Source organism: Sciurus vulgaris, assembly GCF_902686455.1.
Source record: "Sciurus vulgaris genome assembly, chromosome: 13".
In the NCBI taxonomy this organism is placed as follows: domain Eukaryota; kingdom Metazoa; phylum Chordata; class Mammalia; order Rodentia; family Sciuridae; genus Sciurus; species Sciurus vulgaris.
The window spans coordinates 33086916-33104264 of NC_136474.1; the positions used below are offsets into that span (position 1 = coordinate 33086916).

A 17349-nucleotide genomic window follows, 5' to 3' on the forward strand; every position below is an offset into this window, starting at 1 on the left:
ATTAAAGGAGCATACATAAAATCATAGTCAATCCTCCAAACATGAAGATATGTAATAACACATAGTTTTTCCATGAGACTATGTTTGAGATGATGAGTGTCAAAATGTGTCTTTGGAATATGATTAAAATAGTCATAATTTTAAAATTATAAATATTGTGAGATATATTTTTGACAGACCCTTACTTGAAATTACAAACTATTTCTTTATGAAAGCAAATCCACCTCCATACTTTCTCTATAAAGTTATTTGTTTCATGAGAACACTGAAATATTTGTGCACTTTAGGAAAAGTGGTTTAAGAAAGCGGTTCAATATCTGAAAACTCAGTTAAGCCACCATGCTGTCAGCAATATATGGCAAAACACACAGAATGTGTTAAATCTTAAATTTCAAACATTTTTATTTCATGGTACTAATAGAGTTAGTAAAGCTACCTATTTCAATGTTTACACTAAAGAGTCAAGATGGACAGCCTCCTGTGCTGCAAAAACAATTTTTAGTATAAAGAAGGGAAAATTTTCTCATTTTAAAGGTTGTGAAGCATTATGCTGTGCTGCAAAGGGGGAAATGCTAAATCTGTTCATGTTGAACTTCACAAAATAGCACAAAATGGGTTGTTTTACCTGGAGGGAGATTATCTCCCAAGGTTTCCTACTGTATTATGACTTTATGAAACAGAAATGACAGCATTAGGCAGCAAATCTTAAAATCTCCTTCCCTATTTCCCTCAAAGATGGTATGTGGATAGAGTCTGTTCCTGTGTAAATGTTTGAAAATGACTCAGAAAATATGAGTGGGGAATATTTAGTCAATCAGGTCATTTGACTGCCTAATCATTCTTTGTTGAATTGAAAAACAAATTACAATATTGATGAAATCTAGCTGATGGAAAAAAATGATCCAAATCATCATCTAATTCAATGTATTGTGGAAACAGCAAACTTGCCAGGTTTCCATATTTACTAGTGTGCTATTTATATAATTACTTAACTATCTGAATCAGCATGATAATAAATAGTTCATTGTTTTCACAGTATATTGGGAAATGACTCAATTCTAATAAAGGGGAGGTCAGAAGCACAAACTACATGATAGTATAACTGGTCAGAGTTTCTACTGGGTGAAAAACCATAAAATACAGTGAAAGTAACCGTGGGGTAGGAGTTGGAATGCTTGGTATCAAGCTTTGACCCACAGACTATTAGCTGAGTGACCCGGTAAGTCCACTCATCTCCAAATACAGACATTTTCTTCATCTTAATAATAAGAGTAGAACTACCTGTCTCCTTTTGTGCATTAGTGGTGAATAAATAAATGAGAATGCATGTATGAAGGTGATTTCAAAACTTCCCACTGTAATGTTAAACACAAAGCATTATAAATTAGGCACCTTGGGACTAGATTTATATTTCAGATTGTAAGTTTAAGAGGAATAAAATAATGCAATATTTCAAAAGTACTGATCTCAAGCACAGGTTATGAGTTGCAGTCCTAAGATCCTAGATGGATATCTGGTTCAAGGGTTTTTCTAACACTATGACACCTAAGAGCAGCTCATGAAGCATACTAACTATAGTTTCATTTACTACTAATTTATTCCTATAAATAAAGGTATTCATCAATATGATATACAAAATTGAAATGATATATCAATATGATATACAATATGATATACAGAATTGAAAATTTTAAGAGCAACAAAAATAGATTCTCAAAAATAGACAATTTAGTCCATGAGGACAAATTACTAATGAGATGAATAGCTTCCATAATGCCTGCACATAACATGCCAACAATAAACATTTGTTAACACTAAATGCAAAAGTCATGTATATTCATGAAGCAAGAATGCAATGAAGATTGGATGTCCATGGCACATTCAAACTGTTTCCTGACAGTTAAACAATAACAAAATTGATAATTTTATCCAACAGCACTTATCCAGCATGAGCTGATGTGGATCTTGTGCCACAGACTCAGTGATGCCTTCTTCTCATTATTTCTAAGTTAAATCAAACAGAACATTTTCATACTCATGGTTACTCTGGTGATCTGAAAAAGAATATTTAACTATAAGGGTTAATTTCTAGTGCCTCACTTTAATATGACAATTTATATTTCTCAAACCATTTTCTCATGCAATTCCAAATGTAATATTTATCACCTTAATATTGATGAGAGATTAATGCTCATGTCCAAGTACATGCATCTGTACCTTCTTCTTTAGGAGGTGTTGTGTGGGCAGCACATGGTGACTCCCCCTGTCTATAATTCATCCTTGATCACATTTCTCAGAATTTTCACCAGGCCCTGGAAACAGAAGTTCTAGGATAACATCACCTGGCTACTGGTACTCAAGCATCATGAGTGAAAAAAGTCCATGCAGACTTGACTTTATAGTGCTATTATAATCAAATCACTGCTGAAAAATAGCAGGTGTTTCGTGATGGCATGCACATGCAGCTGTTTGGGAGGTGAGGAACAAGGAATTTGGAGACAGGCTGGACAACACAGCAAGAATTCATCTCATTAAAGAAGGGGGTAGCAGAAAAGATTCCACGTGCTTCAAGCCTGTAGCAAGGGCAGCAAATGGCAGGAAAAAGTCTATCCCAGATTCTGCTCCTCTCTTTCTCCTTAAGAACTAAATGCTTAAGCTGCTAGGAATGCAGAATATCTTATAACTCTCTGGGCACAAAGTGAGCTGGGAAAAGGAGAATGGAAAAACATCTGGAAATCCAAGATGGCAGACTAGAGGGTGACTGCATCTCCCATTACTCCAGAACTCAGGATTAAAGAAGGTGAGGTAGTGAGAGACTCAGACCACATAGAGTGGCGGGGTGCATCTCTCCCACTGGGTGAAGCTCAGCCCGGGGAGCAGGCCTGGACAGGGGGCAGCTTCTCAGAGCAGGGCAGGGCAGCAAGAGTCTTCCCCAAGCAGCCCTGCTCTTTCTGGCAGTATGTGTGATCCACAGACAGCTTCTAGGAGCAGGCCCACCAGGTGAGAGCTTTTCCACACGGAGCCAATCCCAAGCCCCAGACCCAGCAGCTGGCCTGGCATGCAGGTGACTTCTTGGACCAGGGCAGGTCAGCGAGAGACTACCCCAAGCAGCCCTGCTCTTTCTGGCAGTAGGTGTGATCCACAGACAGCTTCTAGGAGCAGGCCCACCAGGTGAGAGCTTTTCCACACAGAGCCAATCCCAAGCCCCAGACCCAGCAGCTGGCCCTGGCATGCAGGTGGCTTCTTGGACCAGGGCAGGTCAGTGAGAAACTACCCCAAGCAGCTCTGCTCCCTCCCATGGCAGGCGGGTCCACAGTCAGCTTCTGGGAGCAGGCCCACCCAGTGGGAGCTTATCCACACAGAACCAACCCCAATCCCTGGACCTAGCGGTGGGCCCCGGCCCGGCCCACAGTCGGCTTCAGGGACCAAGACAGGACAGGGAGAGGCTTTCCCCAAGCAGCCTGGCTCCCTCAGGCAGGGGCAGGCCCGGTCTATAGCCAGCTTCTAGGAGCAGGACCGCCCAGTGAGAGGATTTCCATGCAGAATCTGCCCCCAGCCGTGGACCTAGTAGCAGGCTAGTGGCAGTTTTCTTCAGAAGCACTGCATTATCAAGTTCCTCCAAGACTTCAGGCTACTGAAGGCTGAGAGGTGATATACTGGAAATCTACAGGAACACTATAAGCCAATAGAGGAAATCTGCAATATCTCAGAGTCCCACTAATATCTGACCAATATGAGAAAAGAAGGGAAGAAAATGTCCCAAACAAACCTAGATACTATATCAATAAAACCCAATGACAGCACAGCAGAAGAAATGCCAGAAAGGGAGTTCAGAATGTACATAATTAAAACAATTAGGGAAACAAACGGGGAGATGGAAGAGCAAATGCAGGCATTAAATGATTGCACCAATCAACAGTTAAAAGAGCAAATATGGGAAGCGAAAGATCATGTCAATAAAGAGTAAGAGATACTGAAAAAAAAAAAAAACAGAAATCGTTGAAATGAAGGAAACAATAAACCAAGTTAAAAGCTCCATAGAAAGCATAACCAATAGGATAGAACACCTGGAAGACAGAACCTCAGACATCGAAGATGAAATATTTAATCTTGAAAACAAAATTGACCAAACAGAAAAGATGGTAAGAAATCATGAACAGAATCTGCAAGAATTATGGGATATCATAAAAAGGCCAAATTTAAGAATTATTGGGATTGAGGAAGGCTTAGAGAAACAAACCAAAGGAATGAACATTCTATTCAATAAAATAATATCAGAAAATTCTCCAAATCTGAAGAATGAAATGGAAAACCAGGTACAAGAGGCTTATAGGACTGCAAATATACAAAATTAAAACAGACCCACACCAAGGCACATTATTATGAAAATAACTAACATATAAAATAAATGCAGAATTTTAAAGGCCGCAAGAGAAAAGAATCAAATTACATTCAGGGGGAAACCAATAAGGATATCAGCAGATTTTTCAATCCATACCCTAAAAGGTAGAAGGGCCTGGAACAACAATTACCAAGCCCTGAAAGAAAACACATGCCAACCAACACTTATGCCCAGCAAAACTTACTTTCAGATTTGATGACAAAATAAAATTCTTCCATGACAAAAAAAAGCTAAAAGTATTTGCAAAAGAAAGCCAGAATTACAGAACATTCTGAGCAAAATATTCCATGAGAAAGAGATGAAAAACAATGATGCAAATCAGGAATGGGGGGAACTAGCCTAAAGGAATGGCCAAATAAAGGAGAAACAAAAATGAGTCAAATGACTGGGAATACAAATCATATCATAATAATAAACCTGAATGTTAATGGCCTGAACTCATCAATCAAAAGACATAGACTGGCAGATTGGAATAAAAAGAAAAATCCAACAATATGCTGCCTGCAAGAGACTCATCTCATAGAAAGAGATACCCACAGACTAAAGGTGAAAGGATGGGAAAAAACATACCATGCACACGGACACAGCAAAAAAGCTGGAGTATCCATCCTCATTTCAGATAATGTGGACTTCAAGCCAAAACTAGTCAGAAGGGATAAAGAAGGACATTACATACTGCTTAAGGGAAGCATAAATCAGCAAGACATAACAATCATAAATATCTATGCCCCAAACATTGGCTCATCCATGTACGTCAGATAAATCCTTCTCAATTCCATAAATCAAATAGACCAAAACACAATAATACTAGGTGATTTTAACACACCTCTCTCACCACTGGATAGATCTTCCAAACAAAAACATAACAAAGAAAACATAGTCCTCAATAGTACAATAAATAATTTAGACTTAATGAACATATATAGAATGTACCATCCAACGAAGAACGAATACACTTTCTTCTCAGCAGCACATGGATCCTTCCCCAAAATAGACCATATTTTATGCCACAAAGCTACTGTTAGCAAATACAAGAAGATAGAGATACTGCATTGTATTCATTCAGATCATAATGGATTGAAATTAGAAATAAATGACAGAATAAAAAACAGAAAATTCTCCAATACGTGGAGATTAAATAATATGCTACTATATGATGAAAGGATAATAGAAGGGATCAGGAGGGAAATAAAAAAATTCTTAGAAATAAATGAAAACAAAGACACATTATATCAAAATCTCTGGGACACTATGAAAGAACTACTTAGAGGAAGATTTATTTCATGGAAAGCATTCAACAAAAGAAGTAGAAATCAACAAATAAATGACTTAACACTACAGCTCAAAGCCCTAGAAAAAGAAGAGCAGACCAAAACCAAAAGTAGTAGAAGACAGGAAATAGTTAAAATCAGAGCTGAAATCAACGAAATTGAAACAAACAAAAAAAAAAACAAATAAAAAATTAACAAAATAAATAGTTTGTTCTTTCAAAAAATAAACAAAATTGATAAACCCATAGCCACACTAGTAAAGAGAAAGAGAGAAAACTCAAATTACTAAAATCTGGAATGAACAAGGAAATATCACTATAGACACGAGTGAAATACAAAACCTAATTACAAGCTATTTTAAAAATCTATACTCCAACAAAACAGAAAACCTCAAAGACATCAACAAGTTTCTAGAGACAAATGAATTACCTAAACTGAACCAGGAGGACATACACAACTTAAATAAATCAATTTCAAGCAATGAAATAGAAGAGGTCATCAAAAGCCTACCAACAAAGAAAAGTCCAGGACCAGATGGGTTCTCAGTCAAGTTCTACAAAATCTTTAAAGAAGAGCTCATTCCAATACTCCTCAAAGTTTCCATGAAATAGAAGAGGAGGGAACCCTCCCAAACTCATTCTATGAATCCAATATCCCCCTGATACCTAAATGAGACAGAGACATATTGAGCAAATAATATTTCAGATCAATATCCTTAATGAACCTCTACGCAAAAATTCTCAACAAAATTTTAGCAAATAGCATACAAAAATATATTAAAAAGATAGTTTACAATGATCAAGTGGGATTTATCCCAGGGATGCAAGGTTGGTTCAACATCCAGAAATCAATAAATATCATTCACCATATCAATAGACTTAAAGTTAAGAATCACATGATTAATTCAATAGATAAAGAAAAAGCATTCGATAAAATGCAGCATCCTTTCCTGCTCAAAAGTCTAGAAAAAATAGGGATAGTGGGAAAATTCATTAACATTGTAAAGGCCATCTTTGCTAAGCCCATGGCCAATACGATTCTAAAAGGTGAAAAACTGAAAGCATTTCCCCTAGAAAGTGGAACAAGGCCAGGGATGCCCTCTTTCTCCACTTCTATTCAACATTATCCTTGAAACTCTAGCCAGAGCAATTAGAAAAACCAAAGAAATTAAAGGGATACGAATTGGAAAAGAAGAACTCAAACTATACCTGTTCGCTGATGACATGATTATATATTTAGAGGAACCTGTAAATTCCACCAGGAAACTTTTAGAACTCATAAGTGAATTCAGTAAAGTGGCAGGTTCCAAGATCAATGCTCATAAATCCACTGCATTTTCATACATAAGTGATGAATCTTCAGAAAGAGAAGTTAGGAGAACTACCCCATTCACAATAGCCTCAAAAAAATTAAATATGTGGGAATCAGAGCTCCGGGTCCGCTTGGCCACTTGGTTCCCTGCCATCTCTACCTCTGCCGCCGCCGCCACCATGCTCTTGGTCCGCGTCCCGCTGGCCACCATCGCAGACCAGCAGCAGCTGCAGCTCTCGCCGCTGAAGGGGCTCAGCCTGGCCGACAAGGAGAACACCCCTCCACCCCCACCCCCACCCACCCCCGGCCCTCAGCGGGACCCGCGTCCTGGCCAGCAAGACTGCGCGGAGAATCTTCCAGGAGCCCATGGAGCCCAAAACTAAAGTACCTGCCCCCAGCGTGGAGGATGAACCACTACTAAGAGAGAACCCCCACCGCTTTGTCATCTTTCCTATCGAATACCATGATATTTGGCAGATGTACAAGAAAGCTGAGGCTTCCTTTTGGACAGCCGAGGAGGTGGATCTTTCCAAGGACATTCAGCATTGGGAAGCCCTGAAGCCTGAGGAACGATATTTTATATCGCATGTTCTGGCTTTCTTTGCAGCAAGTGATGGCATAGTAAATGAAAATTTGGTGGAGCGATTTAGCCAAGAAGTTCAAATTACAGAAGCCCGCTGTTTCTATGGCTTCCAAATTGCCATGGAAAACATACATTCTGAAATGTATAGTCTCCTTATTGACACTTACATTAAAGATCCTAAAGAAAGGGAATTTCTCTTCAATGCTATTGAAACTCTGCCTTGTGTGAAGAAGAAAGCGGACTGGGCCTTGCGTTGGATTGGGGACAAAGAGGCTACCTACGGAGAACGGGTTGTAGCCTTTGCCGCTGTGGAAGGAATCTTCTTTTCTGGTTCTTTTGCGTCAATATTCTGGCTCAAGAAACGAGGACTGATGCCTGGCCTCACATTTTCCAATGAACTTATTAGCAGAGATGAGGGTTTACACTGTGACTTCGCCTGCCTGATGTTCAAACACCTGGTACACAAACCATCAGAGCAGAGGGTGAAAGAAATAATCATCAATGCTGTCAGGATAGAACAGGAGTTCCTTACAGAGGCCTTGCCTGTGAAGCTCATCGGGATGAATTGCACTTTGATGAAGCAATACATTGAATTCGTGGCGGACAGGCTCATGCTGGAGCTGGGTTTCAACAAGGTTTTCAGAGTAGAAAATCCATTTGACTTTATGGAGAATATTTCACTGGACGGGAAGACTAACTTCTTTGAAAAAAGAGTAGGCGAGTATCAGAGGATGGGAGCGATGTCAAATCCAACAGAGAATTCTTTCACCTTGGATGCTGACTTCTAAATGAACGGAAGATGTGCTTTTATTTGGCTGGTTTTTTTTTTTTTTTTTTTTTTTCTTATTACCCCTAACCCTGCAAAAAAAATCAGCTAAAATGCATCGGCCAGCTACACCATTGTCCACGTGTTCCTTAATGGCATCTAAAAACTGTGTAGCTACCTCAGATGATCCCAGCTTCAAAGTGAGGGAACCCTCAAGCAAGCCTGACCCAGTAGAATTAAGCATCAGTTACAATCATCAGGCATTTAAAAGAACAATATCACTGCTACAAAGCAGAATTAAGTATATTTAACTTGTTTGTAAATAAAACTGGCACTTTACACACAAATGAACATTATACTGTCAAGGGGGAAGCCTGATTTGTTTGGTTTGCACCAAATGCAAAGTGTTGTATTTACCACTCATGAGGGCCAATTCAAAATTCAGTAAGCAACTAGAGTTAAACTTCTGTTGACTAAGCATGTAATTTGTTTTGTTTTGTTTAATGAATTGAAATATTTAATCAATTTTTAAGTCAGTTCCTGTGCATACCTAGACTTTAGTCTGCTGGTGCCAATAGAAGACAATTTGTATTTTACTCTGTACTTCAGGTAAGGTGTCGTGGCAATTGCTGCTCAACTGAGATATATCTTTCAGGGCAAGGAGCTTCTAACTTAAGTCCCTGGGAACAGGCATGTTGTGGGTGAGTGCTAGTGACCAAGTGACTTGTGAGAAGCGGTATCGTTTCTCAAAATTGTACTTTCTTCAATTTATAGTTGGTGTGGAAAGACTTAAAAGGTGTGTGTAGGTGGGATTTAAGATAGTATTATGACTTTTCAGATCTTCCTTAGACAAAGTGACCTGCCTCAGCTTTCTTAAGTGGTGAAACCAGAACTGAAATTGACTCTCCTAAAAGTTCTGTTTATTCTAACTTTGTAAGTAGGTACTGTTGAGACTTCATTTTAACACGTCTCTTATTTAGAAAATATTTTTTACTCTGTGTCCCTTTAGGTTTTACTTATTTGTATTTGGGGAAAAAAATCATCCAGTATTATCTTGAAAGTTAATAATTGTAAGACATTGCTCACTAATTCTAACATTTGCCTAAATATGAGCATAACCTGGTGAATTCCTTAACCAGTAGAAAATTGGTGATATGATCTTATTAATGCATCTTCCATTTAAATGTTAATTTTAGTTAGAGGTGTAAATAAACTAACAGCCAGTTTAGACTGATCTACCTTTTGTGTGAAAAAAAAGCCAAGATGTTACACAGAAGATGGTGCATGACTTGTGTTGATCTCTGGCCCTGTTTGTTAACTGGTTGGATTGTATATTGGCTGACCATTCATCTGTTTCCTTCCTTTGTTGTACAGTCTTTTTCAATTCTTATAATATGGGACTTGTGTCTTGTAAATTATTGTTGCCTAAGGTTATGTGGTCCTTACCCCTTGTGCGACACTAAAGTGAACCCTTTGCTTTGCACTGCCAGGTACAGATATAAGTTGGGAACTGATTTTAGGATTCTACCTCCCATCAGCTCAGTAATGTGAGAATTCACTTCTTTCAGCTCAGACTGTTTCCTAATCTGTTTAAAGGGAAACTAGCATAAAGCATTTCAGTGTTGACTACCACTGAATACTTCACAGATGTTAAATGATTGAAACGAAACTGTTCTGTCAGTTCCTTGATTGGCAAAATTCGCGTTTTAGCTGAGGAAGAAAAAGCATTTTTCATAAAGGCTTGCGAGTTTGTTTGCTTTGTATCTGTTCTGGGGAAGACACCTCCCTTGTGCTCACTCGGGCACAGGGGGCATAGGAGGCACAAGTACACCTGAGAGTTGATGCCAGCTGCAGCTGCACCGTGTGTGGGATTTGGGAACCAGGACTGAGTATTACTTTCTGACAGCTGTGGGCTGGCCACTTCTGGGTCCCTGCCTTCCCATCTCAACAGTGGGGCTGGCTCTGCTCCCCATCATTCAGCTGACCTGTGTGGGCTTCTGTGGGGATTCTGGTCTGTACCTGACAGTTCTACCCACCTTCCTGAAGCCTTTGAGAACAAACACCTCCTGTCTGTTCCCGAAATAAAAACCAGTCCTTACTTGCATACTGCAAAAAAAAAAAAATGTAGGAATCAATCTATCAAAAGAGGTGAAAGAACTCTTCAATGAGAACTATAGAACACTAAAGAAAGAAATTAAAGAAAATCTTAGATGGAAAGATCTCCCATGTTCTTGAATATGCAGAATTAATATTGTGAAAATGGCCATACTACCTAAAGTGCTATACAGATTCAATGCAATTGCAATTAAAATCCCAGAAATAGAGCAAGCAATTATGAAAATCATCTGGAAGAGTAAGAAATCCAGAATAGCTAAAGCAATCCTTAGCAGGAAGACTGAAGCAGGGTTATCGCAATACCAGATCATCAACTCTACTACAAAGCAATAGTAACAAAAATGGCATGGTATTGGTACCAAAATACACAGGTAGATCAATGATACTGAATAGAGCACATGGACACAAACCCAAATAAATACAATTTTCTAATAATAGACAAAGGGGCCAAAAATATGCAATGGAGAAAAGACAGCCTGTTCAACAAATGGTGCTGGGAAAACTGGAAATCCATATGGAACAGAATGCAATTAAACCCCTATTTCTCACCCTGCACAAAAGTCAATTCACAATGGATCAAGGACCTTGAAATCAGATCAGAGACCCTTCATCTTATAGAAGAAAATGTAGGTACAAATCTTCAAAATGTCGGCTTAGGATCAGACTTCCTCAACAGGACTTCCATAGCACAAGAAATAAAAGCAAGAATCAACAACTGGGATAGATTCAAAATAAAAAGCTTTCTCTCAGCAAAGGAAAGTATCAGTAATGTGAAGAGAGAGCCTACAGAGTGGGAGAAAATCTTTGCCACTCATACTTCAGATAGAGCACTAATTTCCAGAATGTATAAAGAACTCAAAACACTCTACACCAAGAATGCAAATAATCCAATCAACAAATGGGCTAAGGAAATTAACAGACACTTCATAGAAGAAGATGAATAAGCAATCAACAAACATATGAAAAAATGTTCAACATCTTCAGTAATAAGAAAAATGCAAATCAAAACTACACTAAGATTCCATCTCACCCCAATTAGAATGGTGATTATCAAGAACACAAGCAACAATAGGTGTTGGGGAGGATGTGGTATTTGCTGGTGGGGCTGCAAATTAGTGCAGCCACTCTGGAAAGCAGTGTGGAGATTCCTCAGAAACCTTCAATAGAACCACCATTTGACCCAGCTCTCCCACTCCTTGGCCTATACCCAAAGGACTTACAGAGATTCAGCCACATCAATGTTCATAGCTGCTCAATTCACAATAGCCAGATTGTGGAACCAACCTAAATGTCCTTTAATTGATGAATGGATAAAGAAACTGTGGTATATATATATATATATATATATATATATATATATATATATATATATATATATATATACACACACACACACACACACAATGGAATATTGCTCCACCATAAAGAACGATAAAATTATGGCATTTGCAGGCAAATGGATGAAATTGAAGAATATCTTGCTAAGTGAGATAAGCCAATCTCAAAAAACCAAGGGACAAATGATCTCGCTGATAAGTGGATGATGACACATAATGGGTGGCGGGAGGGGTTAGTCTTAGGGTTAGGCTTAGGGTTAGGCTTAGGTTTATGGTTAGGGAGGGGGGCAAGAGTGGAGGAAGGAAGGTCTGTATAGAGTAAAAAGAGGGGTGGGAGGGGTGGGGGAACTGAAAAATAACAGAATGAATCAAACAACTTTACCCTATGTAAATTTATGATTACACAAATGGTATGCCTTACTCCATGTACAAACAGAGAAGCAACATGTATCCTATTTGTTTACAATTAAAAAAAGAAGGGGGGAGCATACATAAATATTTTACTCCCTCATATATGAAGACTCTCTAAACAGACTTTTACTAGGTATGGTGCACTTTGGTCTAAACAGATATGATATATACAGACTTCATGTAAAAATTAATATTGTAGAACAATTTTTAAAAAGATAAGCATTGAAACTGCTTGGAACACATCAATATGGATTGTAATTATAAAAAGTATCTACATGAAATAGTGTTAACTGACATAAATCCTAAAACTTCTGTACATATATATGCATGCATATACATATGATGCAGATATACGCACAGAATTATTTCAATGAAGTTATATTGCAAAAAGTTTTGAAACATAGTCTAAGGTAAATTTTAAGAGACGTAAGTCAGAAGATATTCCCACAATTTCAACCTACCTTTAGTGGCCACTCGGAAACAGTCAATTTTAGCTTCCTGTATTAAAAAAAGAGGGGGGAAATTATTATTCATGCTTTATTTAAAACAACAGAATTATCTGCAGTTGGAGTTGAATGACACCAATTAGCAAAGACCTCACTATTTCAGGTATGGCTTTTATCACACTTACTCAGTGAACCATGCTCATATACATTTTCTGGCTCCAGTGCAGATGGTGTTGGGGAACACTGCAGCACTGCAGGGAGGATTCTATACCCAAGATTTTTCCTTTCACTGGCAAAAGTTAGGTGGCCAGTGGTACCTAGACCTGGTGTGCCATGAGGGAGGGCATCAACGGAAGAATCTGGAAAATGTTTCCTTCTGTCTAATGAGACATAAAATTTTATCAGAGCTCTAGATGGTTGGAACATGAAAGGGAATGAATTTCAGATGTGGAACTCAATGATAGTTTTTACTTTGTTCCATCTCATATTCCTAAAGTTTTTTTTATCTTAAAGACAAAAAGACATTTAATTTAGTCATAGGGGTAGGAAGCATAAAGTCTTGTGGAATTAAATAAATGGGACAGAATATGCTGAAAAGACAGATGTTGTGGAGCTCACAAAACTTCAAATGAGCTGGATCCACATGTTGTAGTTACACTGTTTTCCTGTAAAATAGCAAGATAAGCAGAATGTCTAGCCAACTTTTGGTAATAAGAAAATCTGAAAATAAAATCCATCATTGTAGGAACTACACTTTACAAAATAAAAACAAAAAAGAATGAATATATTAATATATTCATTTCTTGCCATAAATTTCTCTAGATGAAAATTTTAAAGAAGGAAAAAAATTGTTTACAATAAAAGCACACAAACACATGACTTCATTTATTTACTACCATCTTACTTAACTTATATTCACATTAATAAACTAAAATAACACTGGTAAAAATGATCTATAAGATTTACCCCACTGGCTCTACTAGAAGCTTGGAAATAAATTTTGTAGCTTTTATGGGGGAAGAGGAGAGTGTTCCAGTATCTATTGCATGTCTTGTAACCAACAGTAAAAGGCTGAGCAGCTTGGAGACTGTCTGCTAGAAATTCTACACCAAAGTAGCACTGTGAGTTCAGCATGGATGCATTCTGGAAGTGAATTGGCACTGGGCACCATTTCAACACCTCTGTTGTCTTTTTAGTTCTTCGAGGACACTTTTCTTCAACTATTTGATAGACACTAGAAAAAAAAAAGGGAGTATCATAAGTAATATCTTTAAACTAATCTAATCTGGTCTGCCTTCAACTGTAGGGAAGAACACAACATATCTAAAATAAGAAACACACTAAACACAGTCAATAATAAGTGCTCAGTACTTAAGGGCCACTCACTTGATGCTCATTCATTAAAAGAGAGAGGAAGAGTGCTTGTACTCTCTCTCAGAACTCTCTTACCCCAAATAACCCAAAATAATTTACTGAGAGAAGCAAAACTCACCATAATTTAAAACATTTAGAAACTGCTGTTTGTAAGCAAGACACTATTGTAATCCATTTCTCACACAGACCTCATGGTGATTTCTAAGCTTATTAATAATAAAATTATATTAACAGTAGGTTTATAAGAAAGATAATGCATTATTCTCTTCAGTGGCATCTGTATGACCACAAGTGAAGGTTTAACAAATCACAAATGAAATTCACAGTGATTCATTCATCTTTGCTAAGGTTTATGGCTTAGCATTCCTTTGTCCTTGACCATATTCAGTCAGTTGGAAAGAGATGATGTGAGAAAAAGAATGAGGGGCTGGAATTTCAAAAGTCAAGCTTTAAAGTTCCATGTGTCTTGAGAGAGGAAACCATGAGCAGGTCACTTGAATCACATATAAAGAATTGATGGGAAAGCACCCTTCAACAATATCTGCAAGGATGATGTTCCCCTGAAAAGCAGAACCCTTGTGCCTTTTTCTTACAGTACAGAAAAGCACCCTGATTCCCTACAAAAGTGATGTGATTCAAGAGTTGCCGAGTACAGTCAACCATTAATGCCAAGAGAGAAACTTAGGAGTGGGAGCTCATTCCCACCTCCCTGGGGAAAACCTCATTGTGGCTTGCGCTTCCCACACCCACACATGTGGTGCTCCAATTTCCATCATGGCCACTGTTCTTAAGTATGAAGGATCCAGAGGCAGAGGTAGGTTACATGGTATGTCATAAGTACTGAACTGAGAGGCACTTGTGTGGCCCATGCCCATGCCAACCTCCATCAGGCAAAGCAGGGGCTCTAAATCAGGGATCCTCTCTTCCCCCTCAAGACATCCAGGCAGATCTTTGATCTCAAATCCTCAGGAGGCTGAGGCAGGATGGTCCCAAGTTTGAGGCCAGTCTCAGCATCTTTGTGAGACCATGTTTCAAAGTAAACAACTAACAGCCCTGGTGTAATACCCTATACCACCATGGTAAAGAGTTATTGGTTCAATCCCCATCAACCCCCCAGAGATATGAGGGATTACTCTCCAACCTCTGAACTGAGGACCAGCACACTAAGCTCCTCCCCAAATTTCTGTGCCCATCTTCTTTTATGTGAATCCACCAGGTCCAACAGTGCTTCTATACACCTGTCTCTGAAGCTGCTGAAATTTCAAGGGAGAGGGAAAGAAATGGGAAGGCAGGCTGAGACAGATATTGCAATGTAGTCTTTCTAGGGTGGCCTCATACTGCCACTTCTCAAGAGTTTTCTATTATTTGTATAGGTGATGACCAAATGATGAATACATAATACATTGAGGGAATCTGGGGTGAGGGTGGTCTTCAATGTCACTTTCATCTCTCAGCCTGTCCTCTCCCTTCTAGACACCACTGTGAGGAATAGCAGATGCCAACCCCTTCCCAAAGTCTCAACACGGCACAGACAGAAAACAGTACCTCAGATGAGAAAGAGCATGTGTTCAGAACAAACAGACGTCTCAGTAGCACAGCACGATATGGTTATGACAAAATTTTTTCCTCCATGTGGAATGAGATGTTTGTTTTGGGGAAAAGATTGCCAAATGGAAAGAAATGAGAAACATGATGTATTCATCAGACAACAAACTTCTCTGAAGGAAACAGTGTCTGTGACAGTGAGATGGTGGCCTGCTCTCCTAGGCCTATGCTGGCAGGGGCTGTGAGTGGTATAGACACCATAGGAGGCAACGTCTGATTGCTGTCCCTGACACTCATTCATCTCATCTTGATAGGAAGGCTGTGTCCCTTGGGGTCAGCTCAGTGATCACAGGCCAAAATTACACATCACTCTTCTATGCTCTAGGGATAGGAACTCTTGTGGTAATAGGAATATCTACCAACCAGGGTCTGGATTTCCTGTTTGAGCAAATTATCCTTGGAGGTAGAAAGTTCATGCTGAAACTCCTCTTTCTGCTCTTGGATCCATGCAACAATGGTTATGAGTATCTGGACATCAACAATTACCCCCACCCCCACTGCCTTCTATAAACTTTGTGCTTGCTACTGACATGAGGATTGGAAAATGGCCAAAGATAAATTAACTTTTTCTAGTGATGTCTCTTCCCTTTACCTTTATTGGGGAATTTACTCTTCAAAAATTTACTTATCCTGTTTCTAAAGTGCCTCTGAAGGTGCCTGTTCTTTGTCTAGAGGGAGCCTTGGAGGGCATGTCCCCATAGTATCTGCTATTTCCCTACCTGTGTAGGGGGGAAAATCCACCAGCATGGTAAGGCTTCCCTCCTGAAAACCATCCTTCTTTGATGCCTGATCTGGGCTACACACAAAGTCAGTTGGACCAAAGTTTTTGCTATTGTTCTTCTATGGGTCCTGCAAGTTTGGAATCTTGGGCTTCTACAGTTCCTGGCTGCTGCTTTTGATGGTTAAGATATCACACATCCCCTGGGATGTTGACAAGATGCTGCTGGATGTTCAGGATGATGGACAGAGTTTCCTGGGAAGCCAGGATGTCAGGGGTACAGTCCTGAAGGAACACATCAGTGGCACAACCTTGAAGGATGATGCCAGTGGCCATATCTTGAGACTGGTTGTCTGACTCCAAATCTGTTCTCAAGCAGGAGTTTTCTGCTAAGGGGGAGGGGATTTTACTTTTCCCAGAACTTCCCAGATTCCCATGAACAGTTTGAGAATTGGACATCCTGCTGGTTCTCATAGGGACTACATTGTCAAGGGCTTCTCAGCTTTCTTTATCTCCCTGGTGTCTTCTTGCTTTGAAGTTTGGAAGTCTTCATTGACCTAGTGTTGTCATGCTGTGACATGGGTCTTGTGAGCCCACACTCTACTCTCCAGTTGCTCATGCCTCCCTCTTCTGCACCTGGATTTGGCTCCCAGGTGCCCCTCCCAGATCCCAGGACAATATTGCTCTGCTAGGTTTTGCCCACAAGGACCTATGTGGGGACACTGAAAGGGCAGGCTACCCCCCTATGCTGTTGGAAGACCTCTGAGGGCCCACAGTTTTCACCAGATGTAGTCTTGCTGAGGGACTTAAGTGAGGAACCAAGGAGAGGATACTGCAGGGAGATACCTTTCAGAGTGTGTTTTCACAGGACACTGATATTGTGGACAATGGAGTTAGCCCTGGAATTACAGGAGGCTGATGAGGGAAGGGCAGACTATGGAAGGACTAAAGGCTTAGTCTTTCTCAACTTGAAGAGGTTTATGTACATGAGGACCTTGAGATTTAGGTCC

The 17349-nt window shown here is 39.3% G+C and overlaps 1 long non-coding RNA gene and 1 pseudogene across 2 annotated transcripts in view; one reads left to right on the plus strand and one right to left on the minus strand.

Moving 5' to 3' along the window:
• The window catches only part of LOC306642732, a 563182-nt gene that overhangs the window by 85494 nt on the left and 460339 nt on the right, over positions 1 to 17349 (minus strand). The gene's annotated exons all lie outside the window — the stretch shown is intronic.
• LOC306642476 (ribonucleoside-diphosphate reductase subunit M2-like) lies at positions 7119 to 8537 on the plus strand (annotated as a pseudogene). The gene has a single exon. The product of its transcript is annotated as a ribonucleoside-diphosphate reductase subunit M2-like (transcript).